Source organism: Mastacembelus armatus, chromosome 4, assembly GCF_900324485.2.
Source record: "Mastacembelus armatus chromosome 4, fMasArm1.2, whole genome shotgun sequence".
NCBI lineage: Eukaryota > Metazoa > Chordata > Actinopteri > Synbranchiformes > Mastacembelidae > Mastacembelus > Mastacembelus armatus.
The window spans coordinates 22699116-22708276 of NC_046636.1; positions in this window are offsets into that span (position 1 = coordinate 22699116).

The following is a 9161-nucleotide window of genomic DNA, read 5'->3' on the forward strand; positions in this document are numbered from 1 at the left end:
AGAAAGAGCTTGTAAAGGTGATCCATTGGTTATACATCATCCCCACACCTGATCACTGTTTTTTGTCTGCATTGCTTGCAATCAAACTAAATATTATGGTCATAAGGGTCAGATATCTTGATACCACAGAGATCTTTAACCTTCTTGCATGTTTCAGTTGTTTGCCAAATACTGCAAGTAATGTGTGTTACACTTAATATAATATTTATAGATTTTTGAAATTGTACATAAGGTTTCTAGAGTGAAAAAAGGCAGGAACCGGTATATCAAATCCTGTTTTTTAGCCATTCTGGACCTTGTTTTTTAAGAGATTTAAAAGTCATCATGTGTGATGTCACATTTGCAGATCAAGTCCTTTCTTTTCGGCTGTTTCTAAGGTAAATTAACTATTTCACAGGCATACACCTACACACTACACATAAAATGTACACACAAATGAAGCCTTAAATTGTGTAATCAAGTAGCTTGGTCTTCTGTTTTCAGGTCCAGATTCAAACACAGGGGAAATAGCCTGATTCTGATGGGATGTGTTAAGCTGTTACTTTGGCTCATCCTCACACAGATTTGGGATTTAGACAACATGAATGATTGCGCATGTACTCTAATTACACAAATGCAGGCTGCTAATTCTGTTTCACTGAGTCCTTGTGTTTCTAGCATAGATAATCCCATAGATGATCCAGTGGCCAGCATGCACTCATGTACATGCACACACAAAGACATCAAGCATAATTTCACACTTAATATCATATCTATTTTACACTGTTAATTACATGAAATTTTTATTTACACCAAAAGGGCAAAATATTTGAAATCACCCATTTATTGACATGTAGCTCCATTTACACACTCATTTATGACATATAGTAAACATTTGCATCCATTTTCTCTTCATCGATTTCTTGTTTCTTTTTATGTTTTAATTTATGTGAAAGAATGCCCTCTACCTGTGTTCACCTCATCCTCCTCATGCTTGCATGCAGGATGCAATCCAGCCAGATGCTGCTTGGCTGCAGGAGTATGTTTCTGATAAGAAGCTCCATCTGTAAAAAGCTTTGGACCACAGCTGAATGATCAAAGCCACTTTTTAAAAAAGTAAAAAGTTTTATAATACATATGTGCATGCCTGTATTTAATTATTAAAGTGCAACAGATATTGTCATTTTCAAACTATAGTTTCCTCATTTTGTTACAGTAGTATTTTATTCGAAGGAAAGCGCAAAACTTGCAAATCTGTTTCATTTGGAAACTGATTATAATCGATAAAATCTTTATCGTTTTTCAAGAGATTCTCGTTTTAAGCTAAACGTGTTTGCAGCCCCCACCACGACCATAGCCTCCTCCCGAAGACTTTGCTCTGTGCCTTCTCGTGTTTTGAATGACAATCGTGCGCACTGGCGCTGCGCTTGAACTTGACCAGCGGAATTGCCTGGGAAAAGAGGCGCGACTTTGGCCCTTTGCTCTTCTCTTTTATGGAGTGGAGGCTGTTAAGACTGATGTCAGCGCTCATTAGCATAAACTTCAGCCTGTTCCCAATTAAATCAGGAAAGCATTAAGAACACCCGTCTGTTTTCACATGGCAAGCAATGGACCAACATCTCTGTGCCACTGTGAGCAAGAAGGACTACATGGAGCTGCTGACATGTAAGTTACTGGATTTTTTTGTTTGTTTGTTTGTTAGATGGAAACGTGTTTTAAACTGTTTATAGAGTTTTAATTTTTAATATTTGACATTCATTTTAACGTTCATTTTTGTTAGTAGTTAAAAACTGTATATTGTTATTGGTTTAATAAAACGGAAATAATCTACACAAATAATAACAGAAATTCCTTTGATCTGTCTTTTTTGCCCTCTGGTCATGACAGTGGGGCTTGTTAATGTGGTATTGATGATGGGCACATGGCACCTGTACTTTGTGTCTTGGACCTGTGGGCCCAAACTGTGTTAGAAATATGTGAGCCTGGAGGCATCTAATTTTATTCCAGGCTCTCCTGATTTCTTATTAATACAGTGAGTGGCTATTCTCCTGAAAGCCTTTGCATTAGGCAAAGATCATTTCTGCTATACACCCTCCCTAGTATGTGTGATAATGAAAAAGGCTGTAGCTGTACACTCTTACACTCCTACTGGCAAGTTGCCCATTAACATCAGATTTGACTCCAATTCTCTTTACTCACCTGTGTATTACTCCATATAATACAAGAACAATGTGCCTACATTTATCAGAATATCTATTTTTTTAAGCTGCCAAGCATAAGGAATGTGTTTATTTCCAATTAACAATTTTCCCATAACTCTCATGATATGTCAGCCCTCTGCTGTGGCAGTGTGCTGTGACGAAGAAGCAGGCCTCAAGCTCCTTGTGAATCCAACAGCAGATCTACAGTGTTGATTTTGTAGCAGGAATACAACCAAGAAACTCAAATTTTAGATTTGAGGGAGCTCAGAGAATTTCACTGTGGGCACCTGCTGTCACTGATCTTGGAGTTTAATGTTGCTGCATTTTTTTTCTTCTGACGCCAGTTATGATGAATATAGTTATTTTAGTATTTACTAAGATTTTCTCCAGACACAGAGGTGACAAGCTGTAAATACACGCCTATTACTAATATTATAGTATTACTAATACCTTGCTATTGCTATTTTTTTAACTATTTATTACTATTTGAGTTTTTAAATTCCCTTATAATAGCACTTGGGACTACCAGGGTCCCCAACCCTCACAGAACAACTTTACAATTAACTGTAGTACTTAGGTGCTAATTTGGGGGTGTGGCAGAGAGAAGGACAAATATTTCCTCCCTGTTAGTCTTCATGTGTGACCTCTGACACCTGTTATGTCCCCGTGTCAGGTCAAGCCTCTCTGAAGAGTGGCCATTACAATTCCCAGAAGTGGCCACTTGAATTGGTCAGTTATTAACAATTGAAGGCAGCAGCGGGTCTCGGTGTGGTCACTCACGATGACATAACAGTCATACAAATGTGACAGAAATGAATGAGTTGAAGAGGAAGGGAAGGCTGGAAGCTCTGTGAATGAGCAGAATCAGGATTTGAAGTTTTCTCTGTGTGTGTGTGTGTGTGTGTGTGTGTGTGTGTGTGTGAGAGAGAGAGAGAGAGAGAGTATGCATGCAATGTTACAGGGTTAACACGTTTGCTTAATATAATTGAACTGATCTGACTTAACCTACACATCATTTATTCAGACCGTACATCTTATATAAATTCTGCCCATTTCTTTTTAAAGAATTTCAAAACTGGAAAAATAAAATAAAATATAAATGTTGCGACGCCTCAATAAAAAGCGCAGTTCGTTGAATTCCAGTAAATGCACCAATCATTATGGCTCGTGATGAATTAAAATACATTACAATCAATAAATGTAAAGTTTTGTTAAAGGTCCGGGGAAAAGAAAGCATCAGTGCTTCAGTGTTCAAATCAAACATCTACAAAAAGATTCAGAAATTCAGAAACACGTGCAGTTAATAAACATCGATGGCGTTTCCTCAGTAAATTCCACTTTTAGCGTTATACACAGCGTTTATGGCTGAACCACGTTTATTGACCCTAAAGATCAAACTATTCCTAAAACTCTCATTTCTTACATATTATCTACAGGTCGATAAATTCTACCATATCCCACAGAGCTCAAAACTCATTTTTATCACAACTAATTTAATACTACAATTATTTTGACATAAAGCAATGAGTAACTGCATTATTTATTTGTCCACTAGTCACAATCATAAACTAGTAAACGCCAAAAATATCGGCTGCTGGGATAAATAACGAAAACGGACTAAAGTCACAGTTTTTATTTAAATAACTCAGAATCAAACTACAGGAATTTTTGGGGATGGGATTGTAAAAATCCCCAATCATTTCAGCCTAATTTTAGTTTTATAGCTACATTCTTAGAGATTCATCAAGATTGATAACCTTTGAGGAACTTATGTGATAGGCTTTCTACTCCTGTCATTGCTTTTCATAGTATAATAGAGAAAAGATAAGCAAATAACAGACACAACTCTTCCTTTCTTTTTATAAAACCAAAAATTCCATACATATTTTATTAGGTTATATGTATTTTTATTTTTACACTACACCTAATCTATAACAATAACTTTACCCTTTCACTGGTAAAAGCTTGTTGTTTAAGGTGTATTTGATTAGGGCTGTCGTTACTATCAATCTGTTGCTACTTTACAGAGATTTACTTCTCTGGGTCAGTCACTATTTCAAGCTGAATCATATTTTTCCATTAAACATTAATTTTTTCGAGTTGTACGATTATAGAAGGTTTCTTCTAGTCCAGGCCATGATGTCTGCCTCAGAAATTATTATTCGATACTCGCCACCTACACGTGGACGTTAATAAGGATAAAATATTCATCTTTGCACAGTGCTTTTGTCATTACACTCCTTACTGTTTCAGGATTGCCACATTTCCTGAAAGGTTTGAATAAATAAGAAAACAATGAGACCTGTCACTTCCTCCATCAGATGCACAAAATTTTAGATTTCGTTGGTCTATTTCTATTATTTTGCTTTTATACGGTTATGCCGTTTTATGGGGTTTTGTTGTACATTGAGGCCAGTCGCACCTTACACAGGCCTGAGCATCAGTGCTGCCTTTCAACCAATAGATGTCACTGTTTAACTCGACTGGTCGTGAAGTCTGCTGAGGTGTTTGATAGGTAATTATTATGGGATGTTTTCCACGAAGTGCCGTTTCTAGAAGACGCCAAATAGTTGTCATTTCTTCCCACAATTGATGTGAACTATTTTTTAAAGCCAATCCACTGAAAGATGTTTAAATGTGCAGACCTCTTCAACACAACAGTAGTCTTCGTACGAGTATGGACGTATTACAGGTCTTATCTTCTCTATAGTCTATGTAACCTAATATATGTTTAGCTCAGCTAATTGATTAGGCTATAGGCTATATGTAATTTATTGGGCACTCCTGTGGCTTATATATGGAATTAAAGAGAAACGTGCGTCTGTATAAATACATAAAAATATTTAAATCACATTTCTGAGATCTTATTTTGGTAACGATAATGTTATGGTTCTCTGCTTAAGATAAAATGTTTTAGATGAACAGGAAAACACAGCCTATGTAATAATAATTAATAATAATAATGAGAAGAAGAAGATGAAGAAGAAGATTATAGATAGATATAGGTTTCTGGAAACATATATTACACACATTGAAAACATTTTTATTCAGCTCCCTTTTGGAAAGAGAAATAGAAAATGTCGTATTTCTTGTCATGAGCCATGCTACAAAGTGGAGATCTTATTAAAACAGCAGTAGCATCGGAGGTGAAGTAGACTTATTACACAAATCAGTCTCGTTCTGACCCCACGAACGAGCCTTTGCGTCCTTTAAACCATGGATCCAACACGCGGGTGTATTGGATAACATATTTGGAATAACCTATCCTGGTGCTTGACGTCATTACGTAAACAAACACGTTCATTTCCAGAGCTGGTTTTGTCGCACGCAGCGTTGGCTCTTCTCGCTGTGCATATACAGCCTGTACTTGTGTTTTTTTACAGCTTGAATTCAGTATTTTTGTTCTGCTCAAATTGATATTTGGCACCGTTACGCACTGGACGGACGCAGACGTCGAAGCACGTAAAGCTACGTGACCCGGGGAAGCGTCTGCTTCTCCTGGTGGTGCTGAGGCTGCGGCAACAGCATCACACTCCGCTGCTGCACGCTGCTCTTACATCCTCTTCATTTCTCACACATCGTTTCTCTTTTACGCATCTCTCCTGTAGTCCGTCTACTATATATGTCAATCTGAAGCCGACACTGCTGGCTCGTTCCCCGGTTTAGCTCGGTTTTAACCTGCAAGCTGGTGAAACAGGTGCTTCAGCCAAGCAAGGTGCAGGTTTGGAGATCACTGCTCAGTCAAGGTCCCTCTCCTGCCGGCTTCTGCGTTCTCCTACCACGCAGCCACAGAGGCTGTGCGCCGCTCACCACGTGAGTATCAAATGGTGCCAGAGAAGATGCTGGATGCAACTCTAAGTTGTGTCATTTAAACAAAGCAACGGACACCGGCTCACCGTGGTCATTGGTGGTGCGAAAAGTATTTAGGTGTCTGTACACGTCGCCCACAAAAGCTCTTATGTGCGTATGTGTGTATGTGCGTGTGTGTGTGTGTGAGAGAGAGAGAGAGAGAGAGAGAGAGAGAGAGAGAGAGAGAGAGAGAGAGAGAGAGAGAGAGAAAGAGAAAGAGAGAAAGAGAGGAGGGGACCAGCGACGCAGCAGCAGCTCCGCGCACACTGTCATCTGAGGTTGGTGAGGAGATGTTGGGATGGGGGAGCTGATGCCTCGGCCTTGGCCTGTGTCTGATCACCGAAGCAATTGTAACACCAGCGTTTTTAAAAACCCTCCTGTGTGGGTTGGATCAAGACCCTGTGCAGGTTTACTCTGTCAGTCAAGGCTTATATCGCTTGGCTTTTCTCTGGACACTGGGCTCTTATAGTTTGGTTATTGGTAGAAACTTGCGTAAAATACTGAGTGGACTTGAAATGGAGCTGCAGGATATATTTAAAGTTTACGGCTTGTAAGTATGTTTTTTTGTATGATTTGTTTTGAATTTTAACCTTAAGACTGTGAAAACGGTGAGTAACATCAACAATAATAATTATGGTGATAATTATGAAAATTATAGAAGTTGCTGTAACACAAATAAGTAAAACAATCATTGTGAAACAATAAAATAAGACGACAGAATAATAAGGAAGTAGTGGAAATATAGTCAAATATAGCCAAGCCTAAAATGCTGAGTGGCAGCAGGCTGTGCCCCCCCTCTCATATTAGCAGGAGCATCCATTGAGCGGTGATGAGGCGGGCTGAGTGGCCCCAGAGCTGGCGTTTAGAAAGCAAACAGTTGTGTGATTGTTAGCAGAGCCTGGGAAAATGTCCCCTTGGTTGGGAGGTGGAGGGACTTGACGCCAGAGCCTCTTGTTAAGAAGACTTGTGTGCTCCCAGACAGCATTGTGATGCTAATGAGCACCAGCACGTTGTTGAACTTGATGTTGACTTTTTTTTTTCTTTCATTCGTTGGGCGTTTTTTTTTTTTTTTTTTTTTTGCCTTTTCTCTCTTTTTTCTTTTTTGTCACTTATTTCTGGGAAAATGTGCTCCGGAGCTACAGTGTGAAATTAATTAATCAGCCAGGTCACTACAATAGCAAAACCTTAGAAACATACAAAGTCGAATTTATTCGGTTTTTGGTGAAGTTTTTTTTCTTTCCAAATCTGTTGTTAAAAGAAAGACGTAACTCTCACTGAGATTCATTTGTAGCATTTATATTTGCATGGATGAGGGATATTTTCCCCAAACCGCACTCAATAGCTGTACAAGTAACAGCGCCAAACCATTACTGACTACAAATAATTTAGATTTTTTTGTCTATGCAATGGCAACATTTATTCTGATTTATAATTTATGTGTCTGTTCTCACTATATTGGTTCCATTTTTATTAATAAGCAAAATATTTGAACAGAAATATATGGCATTTTAATTTTTTCTCTTTCCTTGTTGTCCAGTGCAACAGGTGTAGGCCTACTGTAGATTTACACCGTTTATACTTAAAACATAATTTCTCACAAAATCACAAACGTATCAAACACGATTCTGACGGTATTTCAATTTGAACACTATTATGCTGTATTAGAAAATTTAAATTGAGGGATACTGTTTTTCTGTAGCCTGTATACATGCATACATATATAAATGTAATGTTTATATATTAGAGTTAAATCTTCACTTTTCTGGTCATTGTTTTAGGTACAACGAAAAGAACAAAACACACTTGTCTGTTTTTTTAAGTATATTTGCAGATTGAAATCATCATCCACAGTGTGATTTATTTTATTTTAGAACACTAAATCACGCACGACACTGGCACTGTTCCTAAACTGTTCAGTTTCATGCAGATTGTATGATGTGGACCTGATACCATTTTTCTGCATGTAATTTTTTATACAGTCACTCAGTTTTCATCCATCCATCCATCCATCCATCTTCTATACCCGCTTTTCCTGTTCAGGGTCACGGGGATCCGCTGGAGCCTATCCCAGCTCTCTCTCGGGTGGAAGGCAGGGGTACACCCTAGACAGGTCACCAGTCTGTCGCAGGGCCACATATAGACACACAAAGACAGACCACTCAGTTTTCATTTCAAAGAGAATTTCACCACATTTAGTTCTGGCTTAGTTTTGCATTAACAAACCACAACAATTTTACTGTTTTTCTTTACACCCTTTAATTTCAGAAGAGCCTCGTCAATTACGTTCACTCGTTTCAGCACCAAGGACAGAGACTGGGCTGTTCAAATTTCTCTGCCGATTATTTGATCTCATCTGTTGTAATCATTTTAAACTGAGCAGCTTTTTACCTTTTCATATATTATTTTTTTCATAACTTTTTGGTCTTTTAGTTTAAGAGAAAAATAATTACATTTTCTCGTTTATGTTCTTTGTGTTTAGTAAGCAACATAAACAAAACCAGAAGGCAGCTGTAGCTATAAATGATTTTTTTTAGATGTCTGTGAGCATGGTACAGACAGGCGGGAATAGACCACAATAGAAACCTGACATGGTTGTTACTGCACACCTTGCTGTACCGCGTGCGTCTGACAGGACGTGACGTCAGGGGGCGTGTTCAGATCAATGCACGTGAGGCTGATGAAAGTCAGAAGTGAGAGTCAATCAACATCAATGTACAATATGATCGATACAATCAGTATAGTGCTGTTTGCAGCAGAGGTAGAACACGCACACACGCACACACACACACACACACACACACACACACCACACACACACAGTCATTAAACACATATACATATGTGTGACGGTTATATTATGACACACACTTATTCATACGAGCAATGAAAACTCTTTAAATTTTATATTTTTTCTTCGTACTGAATGCACATTAATAAATAGCATATATATATATATATATATATATATATATATATATATATATATATATATATATATATATATATATATATATATAACATAGCATAAATAACTAAATAACATCAATTTTGTTATATTTGTAATTAGCAAATCAATGTTTTCTACAAAATTAGATCAGTTAATATCAGGCCTGTTATGGCATTTAATGGAAG